At 36.8% G+C, this 21245-nt stretch overlaps 1 long non-coding RNA gene across 1 annotated transcript; it reads right to left on the reverse strand.

Moving 5' to 3' along the window:
- Positions 1–6218: 6218 nt before the first annotated feature.
- Positions 6219–20856, reverse strand: LOC145548039 (uncharacterized). The gene is made up of 3 exons (XR_014084328.1): positions 18470–20856; positions 10686–10787; positions 6219–10591 (listed from the first exon to the last, which is right to left on the reverse strand). It is a non-coding gene; the product is annotated as an uncharacterized LOC145548039 (long non-coding RNA).
- Positions 20857–21245: the final 389 nt, after the last annotated feature.

Below are 21245 nucleotides of genomic sequence, written 5' to 3' on the forward strand. Positions count from 1 at the left end.
AGATGAATTCACCTTAAGAGAGCCTTTGTCTTGTGCATCTGGTAAGCTTTCTGGTAGAGGAATCAAAAGAATAAGAATAGTTGTTCAGGAGCCAAAGACTTGAAAGTGGCAATTTATTTATTTATTTATTTTGTTACATAAAGTCAGTAAGCAACGCACTGAACCACAGTGACCTTAGAAGCATACTCACTGCATAAGACTCCACTGCTGAAGAAAAACATATTAAAGCTCAAGAAATCACAGTCTGGTCAAATGTGGTCAAAACTGAACTCTTGCAACATCATTACCCATATCATATTTGAAGAAAGGATTGTTCTGTACCCCAACAACACTGTGCCCAATGAGATGCTTTCAGGTGAAAATTTCATGGTGATGATGAACTGAGAAATGCACCAGGACTTTCGAATTTAAAGATAAAAGAATCAATCAATCAAGTTTATTTGTATAGCACTTTTCAGTACAAGACAAGACAGTTCAAGGTGCTTTACATCATAAAAAACAAAACAAAAATAGTCATAGAAAGTCATAGAAAACACCGTACAGTCAACAATTGAGAAAATCAATAAACAATAAATTTTGCCAAATGTGGTTTGCAAGCAGTAGTCACAAAAACACAGGCAATATAAAGTAATTTTTGAAGTTGAATCACACATAAGCAATGCATGTGAGATTAGGAAACTTTTTGAAGTAATCATTACCAAAAATAACAAAAAAAAAATCCCTTTCCACAAAGTATTTAACACATTTTCTAAGTGTTTTGATTACTTCCCGTGCCATTCCAATTTTCTGCCTATATCTGTGGACTAATTTATTTTTTGTAGGTGATGATTGATAGGGTTATTGTCAACATGTGCTGTACATGCAATGTCACTAAAAAAATAATGGAAATACATTTATTAGAAAAAAGTTTACTTATTCAGTATTTATTTTACCCGATGTATGTGCTACTTTGTGCAGGTCTTTTCTAAACCAGTCTTTACCAAGTTGCCTGCAAACCATACAGAGTGTTCCTGCCCTTCTCCTAACATGCTCTAAGAAACATGATCACACCATACCAATACTTAAATCCCTTCACTGGCTCCCCATTCAGTTTAGGGTAGATTTTAAACTTTTATTGTTTGTTTTCAAAGCTCGTAATGGTCTGGCGCCATTGTATTTATGTGATTTTTTTTTAACTGTTCGTGCCCATGGCCGAGCACTAAGGGCCTTAAATCAATGCCTGTTGGAAAAACCCAGTTCTAAATAAAAGCACTGGGGTGGTCGCGCCTTTTCTGTGGTGGCTGCTAGACTCTAGAATAAACTTCTGGCTGAAATAAGATTGACCTATGACCTGGGCCTCTTCAAATCAAGACTACAGACATTTTTTATTTATTTATTTATTATTTTACTCTACTATCCCTTGTGTTTTATCCTGTTTCATTCCTTGTGTTTGTGTAAAGCACTTTGGATAACCTAGTGGTTATAGCAAATACATGTATTAATGTTTATTATTATTTGACAGAAAAGCCAAGTAAAATACATTGAAATTTGTAATGTTAAAAAATTCTAAAAATATTCAATGGGTATGGATACTTTACAGGGATTTATATTGTATCGTGAAATGTTCTTTAAAACTTAGCTCAGAATATTTGTATTGTATTGATTTACCTTTTTTCTTATTAGCCCAATTAGTGATGGACAGTTTCTGTGTTTGTAATAGATGCACATCTCACATAAAAATGGGTTTGTGTGCCTTTACTCATTTTATGTCATCATGAGAGGTATAGCATTGACTGGTTGGAAAATCCTTACTTGGACATTCTCTGGTCATTGAAATGATTGTCAGGTAATGAGCTCTCGGTATGTGGATCAATAAAGCATTATTACTTTTGTGAGGATAAACCAACATAAACTCATGACAAATTTTAATGATCCATTTGAATGACTCTTTTTCCAGTGTTGAATGATCTTACAAGAACGATTTGGGTGAGTAAGCTTGTTCCCTGTGCCACATAGGGCCAATATTTTGAATACAGGTTCAAAACTAAATATACCCCTCGAGCACTAAAATTTTGCCAGATTTCTCTTTGCAACATAAGCCTCACCCACACACTATTTGGGGGTTTTAGACTGCTTCTGGTGTAATTCTGGTTGGATTTTTAACCACTTTTTTCAAAGGAATGGAAAGAGTTTATTTTAATTAGTTGCTTTCCAGGAAATTTGTAACCTTTTTAAAGACAGGTTACAAATTTCCAGTTGGGTTGAGGTCAGGTCTTTGGGGAGGACATGCTAGAAGTGTAATGTTAAACTGCTTTATCTATTGGAAAGACAGTGTCGACATATGTTTGGGATCATTTTTCTTTTCAAGCACTGCAATGTAAAAATATAAACACTCCAGCAAAAGTACTCATACCCCTTGAACTTTTTCAAATTTTATGACCACCAAGCATACTGAATTTTATTTAGGTGTATACAACACTACAAATAACAAGTGGCACATAATTTTAAAGTTCAAGGAAAATGAAGGATGATTTTTAAAGAAAGAGAAAAGAATATGTGACAAAATTACAACCTTTGATTGGATCATCAATTCAACAGGTAACTTTAATATAATTCAGAAAACTCATTACTTGTCTAACTACATTTACCCATAGTTAACAGTAACTAGTTTAAAGCCTAAGTCTATGCAACACATAAAAACAGAAAGAAATTGAATGAAGGTGTCTTAAGTTCTCAGGTGATACCCATCTGTGCTTTCCTGGGACCTTTGAGATGAACAGTGTGTTGAACACAGCTGGAAAAACTCTGCTCCTGTGATCTTTTAGATATGCCAAACCAACAGAAGCAGATTTCCTCCATCAGAAACGTTGCAGTGGGACGTTTGGGAGGCTTGTGTGGGGACATTTACATGCTTCTTCTGTTCTGATTAATGGATGATTGCACTCAGTTCTGGTTGCTACTTGGAGTAAAGCATTGAAGCTTTTCTTGCAATGTGCAATGTGTTATAGAGCAGTGGAGTAAAAAAAAAAAAGAATTTAGTTAGAAACAACTTTTTGGATTGTGAACGTAGCAAACAATAATTACAGATGCAAATTGTTTTTGCACAGAGCGTGGTATCTCAGTTGTACAGGTGATCCATGCCGGTTGGCAGCAGCAGCTGTGTGTCTCGAGAGGGCCTAACTCCGGTTCCTGCTGAACTGAGCCAGTATTTGTTTAAAATCTAACTGTTATCAGCTCAGTAGGCACAGGAGGTTGAGCCCAGGCACCTGCACCTCCCTGTTATCATCAGCAGGTGCCCTGCTTTATGAAGCATAAGCCCCAAATGAGACTGAAAACATTTAATTAAAAGAATTAGAGCACTATTTAAAAAGTTAATTACTCACTTTACTGGAAAATTTGTACTTAATGTGGATTTCTGTTATATCAAAAAATTGAAACACCACATAAAACATTTAAATATCATAGGAACAAACTTTAAAGGTTGAAAATTAATGTTCACCATGATTTTACATTCAATCATAGTCTATGTGAGATATATTTCAACATCCAAATACAATTTTGATAAATGAAAAAGATTTTTTATAAAAAGTCATAATGACAACAAAATTCTGATTCTTTTCAAGTTTCAGAATAACAAAGATAAACAGAGAAAATAGCATTGTTTCTATTTACCCAACAGAAGATAAAAACAACAAAGCCGTAAGTGAGTAACTTATCTAGTCAGAGAAGTAAAAATCAATATCATTAGCAAATTTGAGCAATACACCAATTCAGGAACTTCTTTAGTATGAATTATTGAAGTGTTTTTGTCAAAATGCTGCAAAGAAAAGGTGGCAGAAATAATTTTTGAAGTAACCCAACAATTAATTATTTTTAAATCAAAAACCAGTAATACATTTGAAAACATTTAATGAGCGACGCTATGTAGCCTTTTCTTTTAAAAACCTGCAAGGTGTTGTGAACGTGTTAATCACTAAAAGGATTTTTCACAATAGTATCTCTAACACCAAATAATACTCTTTCTACAATCTTCATATATAGGTCGTCTACAGTGAAATTCTCACGCTTGTGAAGGAATGCTTCTGTTACAACTGCTGCCCACACCAGCTGAACCTGTTAAACTGGAGCGCTGGATCAACTGAACATCAGTCAGAAGGAGGAAAACCAGCACTGTCCCTCTGAGGAGACTCACAAAACTCCAGACATCCCATTTGGGAGGGAAATACACTGAAGTCAGCAGCAATGGTCTTTGTGGTTTCATGCATGACATTCCAGGTCATATTGTGCCCACTTGTCATTTAAAATGAACTTCTCAGCTTGTCCAATGAAACTATATATTACAAATAGAGTGGAACATTTCAGGTGTTGCTTTTGGTATATTTCAGTAATTATGACTTGCATAATAAACTTCAATTTGTCTTCAAATTAACAATTTTATAAAGCTCTAAAAAATGACGTTACAATATATCATGTTATGACCTGGTCAATGGCGTAAAAGACGGCCGACTGGACAGTTGTCCTGCTGAGTGTCAGGAAAACCCTCCACAGGAGAGTAGGCCATAAAAGACCTTTTGGTAAATGAGCTGGCTGCTAACAGAGTGCTGCATCCAAACTTAGCGAAAACTTGTGGAAGGAAATGAGGTGGTGGACTGGTAAGCCAAACCCATTCAAAGGGCATGGATTGCCATCGGAGTCACAGGTGGATGTTTTTTTCACTAAAACCAAACTAACATTTCAGCACCGAAGTGGAGCGGCCGTTTTATGGGCTTTTTGTTTAACAGCCGGACGACATGCAGACCATGCAGTAATTAAGCCGACCACAAGCTTCTCTGTATTCCAGAGTATTTTAAAAACAAATCTGTTGCCTTCAATTAGAGAGCTACAACATGGGGCCAAATTCCTTCCTTCCTTCCTTCCTTCCTTCCTTCCTTCCTTCCTTCCTTCCTTCCTTCCTTCCTTCCTTCCTTCCTTCCTTCCTTCCTTCCTTCCTTCCTTCCTTCCTTCCTTCCTTCCTTCCTCCCTCCCTCCCTCCCTCCCTCCCTCCCTCCTGGGTTTCCTCAGAGTGTTCTTACACTACAATAAAGAAAGTTGCCTTTCAAGCTATTAAAATAAACCCAGGTGCAAAAACAAACTGCGAGTTTAAGGGGTGGGGAAAGCTGGGAGTGTTTGCCATATTATAAGGGGAACAAATGATGAGGAGCATGAAATACATCAAAACTAAAAGGGCATGAAAGTCATAACAAACATAAATTTGATCTGAAAAGCCCACATTTCTTCAAAGGCAGTAGTTCTTGTTTATTCACATTTTTTTTAGCATACAATTTGATTGGGGGTTATTTGCAGAATATAAATCACATCCAGCTAAAAAAAAATAACTTGCAAAAACTATTACATTTTAAATTTCACCCTCTCATTCCTCTGCAGTGTTTATTCAAATTCGTTTTTCAGCTTTCATAACATAAAAAAAACAACCCTTTGAGGAAAAATATTTGCCACACACACATGCACACACACCCCCACCCACCCACACACACACACACACATATGCACAGATCCTCAATTAGTGCTTTGCTTTCATGACCACCCAGACAGTAAATGAGCTCACAGTGCACAATCATGTTTGCTACTTGTTTTCCTGATGGGACATTTCCTGTACTTCCTTCCTGTATGAGTAAGAGTTCCCCTCCCTGCCTAAAGGCGTCTTCTCTTAACTGGTGTCTTTATTCTCACAGGAAGGTCTCACAATCAGGTGTTATATAAAAGAAATGGCGAGAGGAGAAACAGAGTGACATGCCGAGTTCCACTGAGACTTTCTTTCCAACATATTCAAGCAGAAATGCCTGTTATTTTCATAATGTTGCTTAGAAACCTCGTGTTTCTGTTATGCAGCACACCCAAACATTATTTTTACTGGAAGACAGAGGCAGAACCACAAAATTGAAAACAGTGTATATTTCTATGTTTTTTTTTTGTTCCTTCAAATATGGCACCTTTGCTAGTCTTGGTGTGCTTCAGTTGTACATGATTCCATTTTTGCCCTTGTTTCCATGTTGACTTGTTGCAGCTGTCATAATAGCGGAAAGCTGGAAATGTTTGTGAGGAGCGGAACTTAGCCACTGTGAACACAGGCTTTCACTGAACTGTTCACCGAGTGAGCTAAGTCCTTCACCTCCACCAAACTCATCCACAGAAACACTCCTAGAGCACACAGGTTTTAAATGTAGTTTCCACTCATGAACATTACATGCATCAGTGTATCATAATTCAAAGATTTTGTAGTTTTAAGTCGTTTTGGACTTTGGTGACCGATTTTGTATGGTCATCTTTAAAAAAGTATGTCTTGAGCCCATCCTGATTAACATATTTTTAAACGTATGTTGCTATACTTGTGACATAAAGCAGTGGGTATTTCTTTTGTGTGTAAAACAGTCAATAAACAACAATCTGATTTCAGCTCCTTGTGTAAGTGGCATCTATACTTAAATTAGCAAAAAATAGCATTAGCTAGACCCCCCTGCATTAACAGAGCCACTGTATACTATATAATCACTCTGGTAGCTACCTTGCTTCCTAATATGACTTTCAAATCCCTTCATATTTACTGGCACCTCAGACAAAGTCATGACGTAAGTACTGATGTAAAATAGAATACCAATAAATTGTATTATGCATTCTGATTAGATGAAGTTTCTTTTGAAAAAAGTAATCTTTAAACAGATGCTAAACATACTTTTGAATCTTACAATTTTTCTGATGTAATATTCAGAGCAGAAATCCAGTGTTTTCATTAGCTGCATGTGGGAAATTGTCACAACAGATACAAATAAGGGTTGATGACTTTGAACAGAGTTTGTTAGTAATTAATCCATACAACGTGTTTCACTTTGTGAAGTAATTTTGTTTCTGAAACAAATTAACTTTTTATAGGTCTTTGAATATGATGGTACATTTTTATTTTAGTAGTATATTCTCAGAGAATTTAGTGAATTTTAGATTTTTTTCTATTTCCCTTATTATTCTCCTCAATCCGACATTTCCTCATAGTTATTTCTTGCCTTAATGGGATGATGTCTTCTCTTTTTTTCTTGTCTAAGAGTGACTAAAATAAACAGACTTATATTTAGTGTTAATTTTTGTACCATCGAGGAGGTTAAGGACTATAATTAAAAATTCCTTAGCATTTATTTGAAGAGGGGCTTCAAAATGAGGAGCATTTGTTTCTGGAGGAAACAGCAGATTCTTCATTGTTGTTGCAGGCAGCCGTCACATACCGAAGACTTGTGTGTGTGTGTGTGTGTGTGTCTGCTATAGCTGGTTGGAAATCCCTGGCAATGTGATTTTCATTACATCACAACCAAATCACTCTGCCAGGAATCCCTCCAGCTAAAGCAACCATTTAGCATCCTGTTTGGCAAGATGGGAGGAGAAAGGCGATGAAGAGGTTAAACACAGGAGAGGAAAAACAAAAAAAAAAGGTTGTATGTTCTGTCAGGGGAATGCTGCAGGTGAGGACACACAGAGAAAGCTCTCGAACTGCAGGTGTGTCTGTCTGGGCGCACATCAGCGTGACACAGTACATTTACCCCTTCATCACTGCGTAATTACTAGACGCAGGCTTTCAAATGCTAACACATGTGCACCCACACGTCATATGCATGTGGTGTAAGTGTGTGCTGAAAGAGTTTTCTGTCATTGATGCACCTGGACAAACACAACTCTATTTTACATCTATAGGTTCCTGCTGATTGTGGGCCCTTAAATCTGCTGCTGACTGAATGCTTATAAGATTGTGTGGTAGTAATCCATCAGGCTCGGGCTTTGGAGCTCTGTATGCCTGCGCTGAGTTATTTTTATCCCTGAGAATTACAACCTCAGCCCTCATTCATTATGTTGTATTTACTTTACTGAACAATGGTCAAAAATATGCCATAAAACTAAGAGGGAAAGGTTATTAATGGATTTTCCTCTCTTAATGTATGAGGACATTTATGAAGTCGTTCAAAGTCTGAAAAAATAAATTAGTACGAAACCGACCGAAGAAGGAATTTCATCACAAACTCAAGTTGGCTGTTGTTAATTACCACAAAATGCATACAGTCATATTCAATAAAGCAGAATATGTGAACCAATAAGAATCATTCAAGTACCGTTTAAAAGAAACTAACATCACAGCAAAATTAAACCAAACCTCTTTATAGTTTCAGAGCTACATCAAAGTAAGTTTCAGTGCATCAGAAGCACACTTCGTTTCATCTTGTTCAGTTAGCTTTTGTCCCACTGACATTGTTGGTGCTACTGAGTGGTATAACTTTGTATATAAAAGAGATTGGGGGATTTAAGGCACTTCCTTAAGAAAACCCCAGATATACCTGTCCTTGTGTTGCTTTTCAAGGCTAATTTGCAAAACACAACATGGTGTTGACATATTGTTTCAGCTGGCCAAACCTAGGCGTGTTCCTCTACATGCATGGCCTGCAGGGCTTAAAACTTAAAGTAAATACAATTAAAAGAGAAAAAGGGAATGGGGAAGATGTGAATGAATCAGTACAAAGGGAACAAAAAAACCCTGTCAATTTCAGGTTTAGAATAGACAGATTAGTCTGAGACATAAAACCCCAGCAGCGTTAGGTAAACCGTCGACAAACCTGCGTGAACTTTTTTTTTTTTTCTCTCTTTAGCTGCTCTGTTTTACCTCCAGGCACATTTCGACTGGTAACAAATTAATTTCCTTGACAGTAAGTCACGAGTTGTTTGATGTTTCATCTCACTTAATGTGGCTGATGTATCAGAATTAGTTAAAATACTCTACAGTGCAATATCTCCAGTCTAATTTTTATCAAATAAGTATTTGTTTTAAGAGCCCTCTGGTGTTTTTTTTTTTGTTTTGTTTTTGTTTACAGATGCTTCTTGATGGACAATTTAGTAAATATTTAATGAAATGGGATCAAAGAAGCCCTGTGCAGCTCAGGGTATTTATGGTGCTTGCATTTATGTAAGAAAGATGAAAAATTGTGAAATTGTGATGGCTAATAGCTGGAATGCTTGCGGTCATACTGCACTGTTTTATATCTTGCTCACTAACTGCATGGGCTCAAGATGTGATTATTTCCCTCAGATCCCCTTGAAGTGCTTGAGAACCAAACTAACTCAAAGAAATAAAATAAGCAAAGAATTTTAAACTGAGCCAACCTAGTAATTACATATATTTATAAAGTTCATCTCCTTTTATTAGAAACTACAATTATTCCTTAGTTTTATTTGATTTTGAGGGTAAAATAAAACCACAGCCTCCTGCCTAACAGGAAACAGAGGCAGAGAATATAACTTGACAACGTGGAAACACAGCTGACCTGCTGCCTGATTTTGTGTCTAAAAAACAGGAGTAAGGAGTGGACTGTGGTTAGCCTTTGAAAATATTTATCCCAGCAGTATGTGACAGAAGAAAGAGGAAATTTCAGTGACCGGTCCAGAGTAAACAGCCGCCTTCCTGCTCCTCTGATATTGATATTCTAGTTAAAAATTTCTCTGGCTTAAGGCCATTTTATCAGGAGTTGCTACTGAGAGAAAAATAATGTTACAAATGGACTTAATACTATCATTTAAAGAACTTTTTAACCACAATCACATTTATCCAGTTATCTGTTTGGTACAGAAGGAGGTATATCCACTGAGAATATTCAAATGGTTTAGCAGGGAGAACACAAGGGCATGAAGGAAGTAAGGAAGGAAGGAATGAAGGAAGAAATGAAGGAAGGAACAAGAGAAGGAAGGAAAAAAATAAAGGCAAAGAGGAAAAAATTTATTTTAAACCACAGGAAGGAATCAAGAAAGTTTAAAACAATGGAATAACTTTTAGAGAATATAAACTTACATGGATAAAGAATACCATAATATCTGGAAATACAAACATTTCCCCAGTCTCTTATTCACGTCTTCTGTCCTTTTCCAGACCTAGAAACTATTGTATCAAGTGTACATGGTCAACATAACTAGTTTTTAAAGTACGATAAAAGCATAAATTGTTCTCTAATTGCCTTCTTGCAGTAAATGTCTGCCTAGCTGACAGCAATAGACATGGGCTGGTGTATTTTTCGACCTTGGCTCTGACAGTCAGTCTCACAAACTAGATACCTCTGTGCTTTCTGTTCTTCTTCATCAATATTTCCTTTTCTGAATCTCTCCATTTTTGAACCACCAGCCCTACAGCAGAGTTTGGGAATGGAAATATGTGCCACCGCATTAATGATCCTAGCCTCAACACAGAAGGCCGTTCACAACCATGTGAAGGTTGAAAAACCATAAATGGTCATTTATGTTTTTTGGGGGATTTTTAACTTGAATGGGTTGATAAAAAAAAAAAAAAGTTTCATACGACCATATAAGAAAAATTCTGCCCAAATTTCAATCAGCATTACTGCAGTTCCCTCCTGGGTTTAGGGTTGCCTCTAAACCATGACTGTCTGACAGCTAAATGAGCTACAATTGGTCTGGCTAGGAGCCACGCCGCCTCCACTTCCCAATAAAAGCAGGAAGTTCGTACATGACTAATGTCCTCCAATCACTCTCCTCGCTGATTCCAATGTTCGCTCATGTTTCCCGCCTCTCATTCTTCCTGCACAGAAGAGCAGATTTATAGACCGTGAAGGAAAACCTGCTGTTCGTCCTAATGCTTTTAGAAAGGTGGCATTTATGACGCTATTATTTACCTTGAAAGGTTTAAGTCTTAGCCTTCGTCTGTCACTACTATGTTTCCGCCATCATGGTTCGAAGGATTTCACCTTGCAATAATTATATTTTCCTGAGAAATGCTGGTTGTAAAAAAAGAAATCATTAGCAGGAGTTTTGATCAATAGCGCTACAGACTTTATGATGCTGGATTTTTTTAACAAGAATAATATTCCCTTGAATTTAGCCGATTACTGCATTTCATTTTGAAGTAGTCTTTTTCTTCTTCTTTTGTGTGTGTATTAGGTCACTTAACTCTTACCAAATATTACTGTAGTGGAAAATCCCCCAAAACCCATACAAAATGATAAATAGGTAATGATCAATAACCCAGTTCTTTAAAAATAACCCCACAAAAAATAAGAATTTAATTGACAAAAAATAGTATTTTAATGTTAAGAAGTGCTGGAAACTTGGCAGAAGATAATCACTGAAGGATGATGCATCTCTGAGTTTCACTCAGTTAGGTCTGAATTTCATTCCTATTTTCTTGACCTGCAGATTTTGTTCATATGCTGCTCAAGCTTTTTGCTCACTAAGAATATTTTTCATTTACCAGAACATAAAAAAATCAGCCAGAGCAATTTTTACAAACCAGAAGATCCCAGAGTCTTTAATCAGTCGACTGGATAAAGAAGTACCCAGAATTTAATAAATGAAGCAGCAGCTGAAGTCTTCTCTGTCCACCATCGCATGTCAGTTTGATGTTGCAGGTTCAAAGGGAGTTTATAGATTTTACCGTTGCTTAAAGAGTAAATGATTTCTTCATTTATATGGAATCTGGACTCCTTTTAATCAGCTTTAGTTTATGTTCTAGATTACTTCAGCGCACTAAAACTGACTGGATTCATTCGACACGAAATAAAACGTTTGTCAAAGCCGACTTGCGATTTTTGAAACTTTTATTTCTAACATGTATATATTAAAGTCAATTTCAAAACATTTGAACGTTCTTTAGAATAGCTTAGTTCAGTTTTCACTAGGCTTGAGTTTATTCTAGATTTTCAGCTGATCAAATGCCTTGCAGATTATTCAAAAGCAGTGACAGCTCTTGACTGAAGCTGTGATTTTATTGCAAACTTCAGCTCCATCTGACATTTGAGTGGAATCATTGCAAAAAGGAGAAAACTCAGAGTAGAGTTCTAAAAAACCTTTTTATAAGAATTAACTTGATTATTCTAATTTAATTTCCCTTTGAGATCAATAAAGTATTTTTACGGGGACTAAATTGAAATTAATCACAAGTTCTTCTTATCTTGTACGGCACAGAGAAAAAACAAACAAACAGATAAGCGTCTTTGATCGTTGCCTGTTGCTCAGAATGTGTCCCATGATGCTGCCCTGCAGTAAGTGCAGATAGACTGAAGAGAGACCTCACGAGACTGTATAGAGTACCACTTTGAGCTGTAAAAACCTAACTGAAATACTATTAAATATTTCAAGGGAGACTGTCCTAATAATTTAATAGCAATTAAAAATCTAAAGTAGATAATTGCCTTGGCATTTTCCTTTAGTTTAAACCCTAATTAGTTGGCTAAAGGTTACAACTAGTCCAAGTGAGGCCATGGACAAAGCTGACTTTGACACAATCTCAAAAACATTTATTCTAGTTCTAATTTATGAAACTTTAAACTATCATTACATTTGCTCTGGTTACTTAGTTGGGAAATAAAGGTAGGAAGCTGTCATATTCTTGAAAATGGTACGCAGGCCAGATTGTTGATATTGCCTCTATATTATTAATCAGGCCCCACAAGCAACTTCTTACTAAAACGTAACCAGCATCTTAATGGAGATTTATTGATACTATTTAGGTGAAAGCGTCACCCGCTTCTCATGGAGCCTATCTTATCTCAAAACTCTCGTGAGCAACTCAGTTCAAACACAGCAGCCCCTCCAGTCTGCAAGGCTGCTGATCGTTTAACATCTGGGACAGGATTCAAAAACAACCTTTTCTTTCTATAAAATCAATCACCACACCAACAAATCAATTCATTCCTAATGTAAGGTTTATGCAGGTATTTTCATGTAGATCGAACACAATGTTTTTAAATCTTGAAGCTGTAGATGTTGAAATTCTACTGACCTGTTGCGCCCCGTTACTGGACCACGAAGGTAAATCCCAAACCAGACACAACAAAGGTAAACCTAGACAAATAAAGAACTGACCTCACCCTGTTGCCTACACTTTGATCACTTTTTCCAGCTCCAAGCCCAGTTAAACTGTTTTAGTGTTAGAACTAAGTGAGTGAGTGAGTGAGTGAGTGAGTGAGTGAGTGAGTGAGTGAGTGAGTGAGTGAGTGAGTGAGTGAGTGAGTGAGTGAGTGAGTGAGTGAGTGAGTGAGTGAATGAATGAATGAATGAATGAATGAATGAATGAATGAATGAATGAATATACTTTATCCCAGAGGGAAATTCACAATTGCTCATTTGTAGGGGGTTTATCAATCGCTTTTTGTCTCACTTATATTCCCCTCTCCTGCAGTCTGTCATAATCAGGGAAGACAAAAACAATTTTCCTTACTGATAAGCTGCAAAACAGGTGTTTCCTGTCATAGTAACTAATAGAAAAAATAACGTGGCGTAAAAATCAACATAGTAGCATTTAAATACACTATTTTTACTTGCTTTCCGTTTACACCAGACAATTACTGTGAGTGAAAAACAAATGCTGTGCATATTTTATGCTCAGCATGTGTTTCACACAGGAATATAATTGGTGAAGCACCACTCTCAAACTCTATTTTCCTGTGCAAAAACTAAGCATATGAATAAATAAGAGCATAATGCAAATGTGAGGAGTGTTTAAAGGTTCATGTTTGAATCATGACAAACCACAAATGTGTTTTTGAGATGTGACTGGTTTGAATCTGAGACGAAAGCTTTAGCCAGTGTGTTTTAGCTTAATTATATTAATTAGGAGTCTTATTGAAAACAGGTGATAAAAGGGTTGCATACATAAAATACGTATTTCTTATAATATCCAAAAAGCCGCTAATAAATCTTGAAGTTATCAAAATTATTAAAGTTATTGACCTAATGTCAGAGCTTAAGGTTCTACATTTCCATATACTGTCACATTTGCAGCAGGCCCTGAAGCCCTTTACGATGACCTTTCACCTTCACGTGCTGGCATGTTTTGTAGAAAGACTAATAAAGTTAGCAGAAAATTGCTTTTTTTCCTGTCATCGCTATTATCAGGTAGCAAAGTATGCTTGAAGTACAAAAGTGCTGTTAGGGGAAGCCTGAAAGTGCATCTATTTCCAAAGCACTGACACATCAGCAGCTGCCACAGCAATCTGGGAATGCATTAAGCCAACACTCAGCGCACAGATGGACCTGTTGTACCGGAGCCCTCGTTGGCTGCTCCACAAATCCTCACTCCTCTCAGCTTACCTTCTCGCTCGCTGGAGAGCTACTCGCCTGAGCGCTTCTCTTGTGATTACCCCGTGATTTTAACAACCTCAGCTGTGCTGTATTTTGGCTAGACCCTTTATCTGGGAGCGGGCCAAGGGTGCACATGATTGGTCGAGGGTGTGCTTTGGAGCGTGCAGATGGCTGGTTCATCCCAGTTTGACCTGCAGCATCCAGTAACCCACACTAAACTGCGGCCATTAAACACTCTGATCGGGGAAAACTCTAGGAGGCGCTGCATTTCACTGAGTATGTTGGCCTTTTGTGAGAACCAAAGGCAGGAGGCAAAATAGAGTAGTAAGATGTGGAGACAAGGAAGAGTCAGAAGAGACATGGTGTTTGTGTGAAAAATGAAAGCATTAATTAGGTCCTCTGTTAGCCTGTTTACGCACACATGATTTCACCGTAATAATCGATTAAACTGTGAAACAGTCTCTACACCGGCAGGTTTTATCTGATGTCACACCCATATTATTTTCCTTTTAAATAATTCATGTTCTTCTTTAACCAAACTATGTACAGACTGCAATATTAAGTGGAAGCTTTAATCTTCAACATTATGCAGGATAAAAGATTTTTGTTCCTTCTTGTACTTATAATTAATTGTAAGCATTAAAAGATAAAGAGACTGGTGTTTCATTATATTTATTCTCCAACTGGCATCTAAGATTTCATAATTACATCCATCTTTAACAACTCCACTGCCGCTCATGTAAAGGGTTTCATTTCTAAACACAACTAGAATGGATGCTTGTTCCAGATAGTCTTAATTGTCAGCATGTGCGTAAAACTAAATTTAAGAAAAGCTCCCAAATATACCTAATTACAAAGAATAAGATAGTTTACATTTGCCTGTGAAACAAATCAACAAAATTTATTTGGTTGCGGTTCCAGCTGCAGGAGCCAAATCACTTCTGCAGGAACTCCTTGCCCACTAAATCTAATGCAGGCCCACATCATGGCGAGTCTGGGAGGTGAAAGACCCTAAAAAAAGGACCCTTAATTTTATTTACGTCCTTACGTGTTGCAGGGGGGGGAAGTAAAGCGTCTGCTTCTGCTTAAATTGCCCTCTACAGCCTAAAGCTCCAAAGTGTTGGGTCTCGCCTTCAATGGAAGAACAAATTGCTACTTTGGGTGCATGGAACCAAAGAGACCTTTATGGACCTTATAAAGTTTAGTACAATCTATCAGCAGAAGGAGATTTGCAGAAATATGCAGCATGGGATTGCATTTATCCATCTTGTGCACATAAAATATAGCAGATTTGAACAACTATTGCACATTTTTCTTTAATAAAAGCCAACAGGATTTACTAATGTTAATGAATTTGAGCATAATACTATATCATGTTACACATAATTTATTTCTAAAAATATTTTTCGCTGAATATTTTTTCCTGACAAGTTGATGTAATTTATTAGTATCCAGTTTGTCAGATCATCACAAAACAAAAAACAACTTATTTTTGTTTTGTTTTGCACTTCTTTACAAGCTGCGTCTTTGCTTTAAGCGTTCCAGTCTGCTCAAAGGTTTAGGCTGACTTTAAACAAACTGAATAAATACTCCTCAATGCAATACTGTCAAATAGTGAGCAACTTTCTCAGACAGTCACATCTACAGAGAACCTGCAGCGAGCATGCATTATACTAAGATGAGACCCTAAAGATTAGCCCAACCTTCAGCCAACTAGCACAAGCAGCCCGAGCAATCATAGTTTCCCACACATAAATGAAGGTAAAGGGAGTTTACGGGGCTCGGAAAAATCCAATAAAAAGCCTTTCTGTGAATGCAGCCATCTGTGGGACTTTTAAACGAACTTCCTGTAAACAAGTCTGAAAAGAACAAATCTTCTCACACACTTTCAACACATGGCCACTGCCTAGGACTAGCCTTTCATCTCCGTTTTCCTCCATTTCTTCCCAAACTCTCCTCGGCCATTAGCGTTTTTTTTGTCTGGGTCGTGGCTGTTGTTTTCTTTTTTCTCAGTCGCTGTCCTTAGAACCCCTTAACGGAACATATGTCTTTCCCCTTTTAGCAGACTTCTTATACTCAAGGTGCCGCTTTCACTTTATTGAGGGAAATTTGGACAATTCAGGAAGATAATAACTAGGTACTTTTTACAAGTTACATGATACACCAAGGTGTTAAGAGGTTATGGTGTCAAAACCAGTTTTTCATTGTACTCCTGAATTGTAAAGTCCTTTAAATACAACAAGAAGGGTCAGAGTTATCGAGTCCCTTTCTCCATTTATTGCTTTTCACTCCCTATAGAGAGCTTGCATAAAAAGACAATTCAACTACTTTGAAATATTTCTGGAAACAAACAAAACAAGGATAGTCACGGGATGGAAGCTCAGAAAGCGAGACAGCCATAACTTTTTAAAGTAACCCTGAGCAGAATGGCAAAAATGTTTAATATGCTGCAAATAAAACACTTGACTAGTACTTTTACTATTACTTTTATGAGATTTACTTAAGCTCTTTTGCCGACACACATTGAAGTACTAAAAGAATAACTAAACTCTATGCATAAAATTTCTATATCTCTATTTACGTTTGACAAAATTCTGTGATATCATTTAATAAGTGGTATTTTTATTTAGAGTCTCGCAATGGCCTACGTCAACTTGTATATGTGCAGCCCAAGAAAGCAAATTAAACTGAAAGCACAACGTGCTACAATTCCAAACTGCTAAAATGCTAAATGTCTATTCACATGCAGCCCTTCATCGCAATTTTCCGAGTGGAAATCTAAGCCAGTTACCTCGTCCACATGTCACACACTCTCCCTGCATTTCTGGAGTCAGCGCATATAATCGACATAATCTGTAAAACAGTGTGGGTTTTCCTAGTTCCTGTAGTGCTCATGAAGTATCAGGCCAATAAAATTCAATAAGCGAGGCCTGGACACTGTCAAAACTCCTCCGATCATGTGAATTTTACTAGACGCGCCATGCATCTGAAGCAGTTTTACAACAACGCCACAGCCAAAACCTGAGAAACTCGAGTTTTCCTGCTACTTTCTTAACTGGTTAAGAAAATGTTGAGATTTTTGTGCACATTGTAAAGTTGCAAAGGTAAATATAGCATTTTATGCTTTTCTGATGAATTTTTTTTCATACAAAATGCAGAAGTTAACATCAGAAACGGCTGCGGAGCTTCAGAGCCGGCTTATCCCTAGTTATTTCCAGGTCCTGTCATGGTGACGCGCTACTGCTGCCACTGGTCCTTTGTTCCAAGCCTTACGGTGCTAAAGGAAAGCTAAGCGGGTTCTGGACTGTCTCAATTTATCTGACATACAGAATGAGACAGGTGTGTTTATTCTGGGTGAGTTTCATAGGGTTCTGTTACAGAACCAGTATGATTTGTTTTATTCATCTCAGAGAAAACACAGATCAGAAAGTAACAAGCAAATCAGACAGGAAATAAAACTCTGCAAGTCTGTTTACTGTATTTGTTCATGTGTGTGGGCCCAATTCAAGGTCAGATGGAAAAAAAAATAAAAAAATGCTGGCTGCTTCCTCTCTACGTGCCAACTTTCAACGTATGGAGAGCGAGGAAGGAAAGCAGAAAGCATGAGAAAGAAAAGACAAAGCCACGTGGTCACGTGGAATTACACACTCTGCTTTTTCATTTTTACTACTAGATTAACAAAATGTATTGGTGCTTGAAAGTATTTATTACAGTTTTGTAAAATAAACAAAAATAACCATATGTTCACAGATAAAACCAAAAAATCTCCCAAGAATGCAGAAAAAGGAAAAACACCAACAAAAATAAATCAGCAGCAAGCAAAAAATATCAATATTTACCTAAAATTTTAGCTTAAAGAATTTAAGAAACTTTAAAAATGTATGAACAAAAATTATCCCAACACCAAAAACGGGCTGATATTTGAATATATTGCCGCCTGAAACAGCAAAATGGACCTTACTGCTATATGCTTCTTTACATATGTCGTAGCTCGTTTCTTGAAGTGAAATCACCACTCAGCAATTTTTTCCTTCAAAATCTAATTTTGTAGTCATTTCTTTGTCAAAAAGAAATTGTCACTTCAACACTTCTTTACAGCAGCATAATTAATTATCAGCAAACAAGAAAAATGAAAATGGACAAATACAAAAACATATCCCCCCCCAAAAAATACTATTAAATACTATTAAAAAAAATCAGAAGTGAATAAAATATGATACTAATTAGTCTTATTGCATGAAAAGTTTTGTAAGTTTAATGCGCTCTAATAAATGTAAAAGTTCACTCATTCAAAACTTCCATTTTCACCTTTCCATGCACCACTTTTTTTTATCTCTAAAATCTACTTTACAGAAGCAGAAGTTGTTCTCATACTCACACATATCTTTGACTGCAGACAGGTTTTGCTATAAAAAAAAACAAACTCAAACCGAAGAGATCCACAAGTGAAAGTGTGCGCGGCACAAAGTGAACGAAGGCCACAGCGTGCGAACATGTTGCTCGCTAAAGCCTCAGAGCTCAAGTCCAAGGCTCAAACTGTGCTTGGAGCAGTTGCTCTACTTGCTCCACCTCCTCCTACTGACTCCTCTTTAAGTTTGAAGGGTGTGGACTAAGTCAAAACTGCAACTGGGGAGAGTCCACATCATTCACATGAGTTTTCCTCAGAAAAAAAAGAAGAAAAAGAAGAAAAAGACACACCCAGAGGAGGGAGAGGACGCACAGAAAGGGAAACACTGAAGTCTTTTCCCTAAATAACAACTGTGGAGGACAGAGGAAATTTCTGGATTTGGGGGGTCACTTAGACCCTCCATGTAACCAATCAACAAGCTCTGCTAGGAAATGATGATGACGCTGAACGGCGGTCGTCTCAGGATGTTTATGTTATTTGGCAGAAGCTCTTTACTACTTAAGATGGCGGTAGGCGTACTGTGGGCCCCCATGTTAAACATTAGATAAAAGGAATCAGTTCCCACGTACATGCATTCAAGCCTCCACATGCTCCTGCATCCGGCTGCATTACGTGTAAATTTTGCAAACATGTGCATATATTCATGTGTGTTTGTGTAGGCACCGCCGCGGCCTATAGTTTGAGGCTGCCGTGCGTTTGTCTTGATGGCAAACAGCTGCCATCTCTTTCCTGTCTGAGTGGGTATACAATTCTGGCTACAATTCTGTAATCATACAGTTTGCTTACATCTGGTTGCCGTTAATCAAACATGTGTGATCCCAGAGCAATTCCTTTGCCCTCCATTTATTTGATCTCATTTTATTATAATATGAGGCCCCTTCAGTGGCTGCTTTCATCCAGAGGGATTTTACAGTGCAAGGCCTGGCACATATCAAACTGCTGTTTCTGGCTGCCTCATTGCCACTTTCCATCGCATACTTTACTTCTCAAATATGTTCATCACATCCATGCATTTAATAATGTCATCACAACCTGCAAGTGAGCTCAGCTCAAACTACACTTTTTCCTTATCGTGGTAAGATACACTTTTGTTCAATCTATAAAACTTAAAATACTTAAAATGATTTGTTCTCACCTGGGCTGCATAGAGGAATGAAAAATAATTTTAAAAATTCTTTATGTTTAAGAGGAACATATGAAGTTCTACATTTAAGTTAATGTAACAAGATTTTATTTCTGTCTAAGGAGTACATTTTTAATTGTTTGTATTGTGAACATGAAGATATCAAAAAAATATATTTAAAAATGGTTTCTTTGTCGTGTTCCATTAGATGAACATGGTGAAGCCTCCGGCTCAAGACTGATTTTCATCAAGAAGAAATAAAATTTCAACCAGCGTTTAAAAATTTAAAAATTATTATTATTTTTAGTCCGTTGATTTTTCTTCAATTTTTTTTTTAGCTATAAATTTATGTATTGTAGTTGTCCCTAAGAAATTTAAGCAACATTACACTTTGATATGGCAGTAAACAGCCCTGTGGAGATAGATTTAGAGCCAGGCCTATCTACTACAAGTTCTTGTTAGTTAATTATGTTCAAAACTTGTTTAAGTTTGTTAAGAGGGCATTCAACAGGATGCTGCACATTTTTCCCTCCTGTATTTTATAACCCTTCAAATTTGATTTTTGGAGGGTTTTTTTGGACATGTCTTCTGCATTCTGACATGTCAAAATGTGTATTTTCCATAATTTGAAATGCATAGTGCCCTGCAGAGGAATTTTTCATATGACTAAAATCATTAAGATGCAGTTATTCTAATTTGCTCTACTTTATAAAAACAAATTGTTCCAAAGTGGGGATCAGAACCAAAATGAATTGGAATAGAGGCAAGTATGGAGTCGTCAGAAAAGAATAAGAGGAATGATTCTTCAAAACGTGCAACATTTTATCTGAAACAGCTTTTAAAAACCTCATCCAGATCCAAATATATAATCTAAAAAACAAAAAAAAACATTTTATTTACAGTATTGCTTAGACCCGGGACAATGTGCTGCCTGAAAAGCGTCACATGAAAGGCTCCAGTAACATGTACAAACATGTGCTTTACCTTCCTCTGTTATGTGCCAAAGATCATTTAGCCCATTTACGTGCATTCAAAGCTGTCTGCTTGTTTTAGCGATCCTTACATTGGTAACTTGAAGCAAGCTGCATATTAAAGCAAAACATTAAAAATTGTTATAGTTTTGTATTTTTATTATTATTATTATTATTATTATTATTATTATTATTATTATTATTATTATTACTACCTGTGCAGAAAAGCAAACATCACACAATAGTTTGAATTTGCACTAGTATATATTTTCCTGGGTCAAACAATTTTCCAGAACTTTTGAAGTATTTTTTTCCTGGGAGTTCCCTTGGCTTGTGCCTACGATATAATTATGGTAACTTTCATGCTTGGTAATCATTCATAAAAATGGGCATTGAAACCAGAGCAAATCTTGTCCATTACTTTCCACTTATGACCAAATATTATGTTGCCAGGAAACAGCCGGCTCTATCGAAGCAATCAAATTAACATCAACGGTTCAGCAACATATATTTCAAATATAATCTGTAGCTTTTTAGAGACTGCAAGCTTGAGTACATGACCAGCAGCAAAATCTGCCACTGCTGGCTTCCTTCACCTATTAGTGAAACAAACCCAATGAAAACTGCTGTAAATGGTGTTTATTTGTCTGCC

This window comes from Poecilia reticulata, chromosome 17, assembly GCF_904066995.2.
Source record: "Poecilia reticulata chromosome 17, P_reticulata-male-v2, whole genome shotgun sequence".
NCBI classification, from domain to species: domain Eukaryota; kingdom Metazoa; phylum Chordata; class Actinopteri; order Cyprinodontiformes; family Poeciliidae; genus Poecilia; species Poecilia reticulata.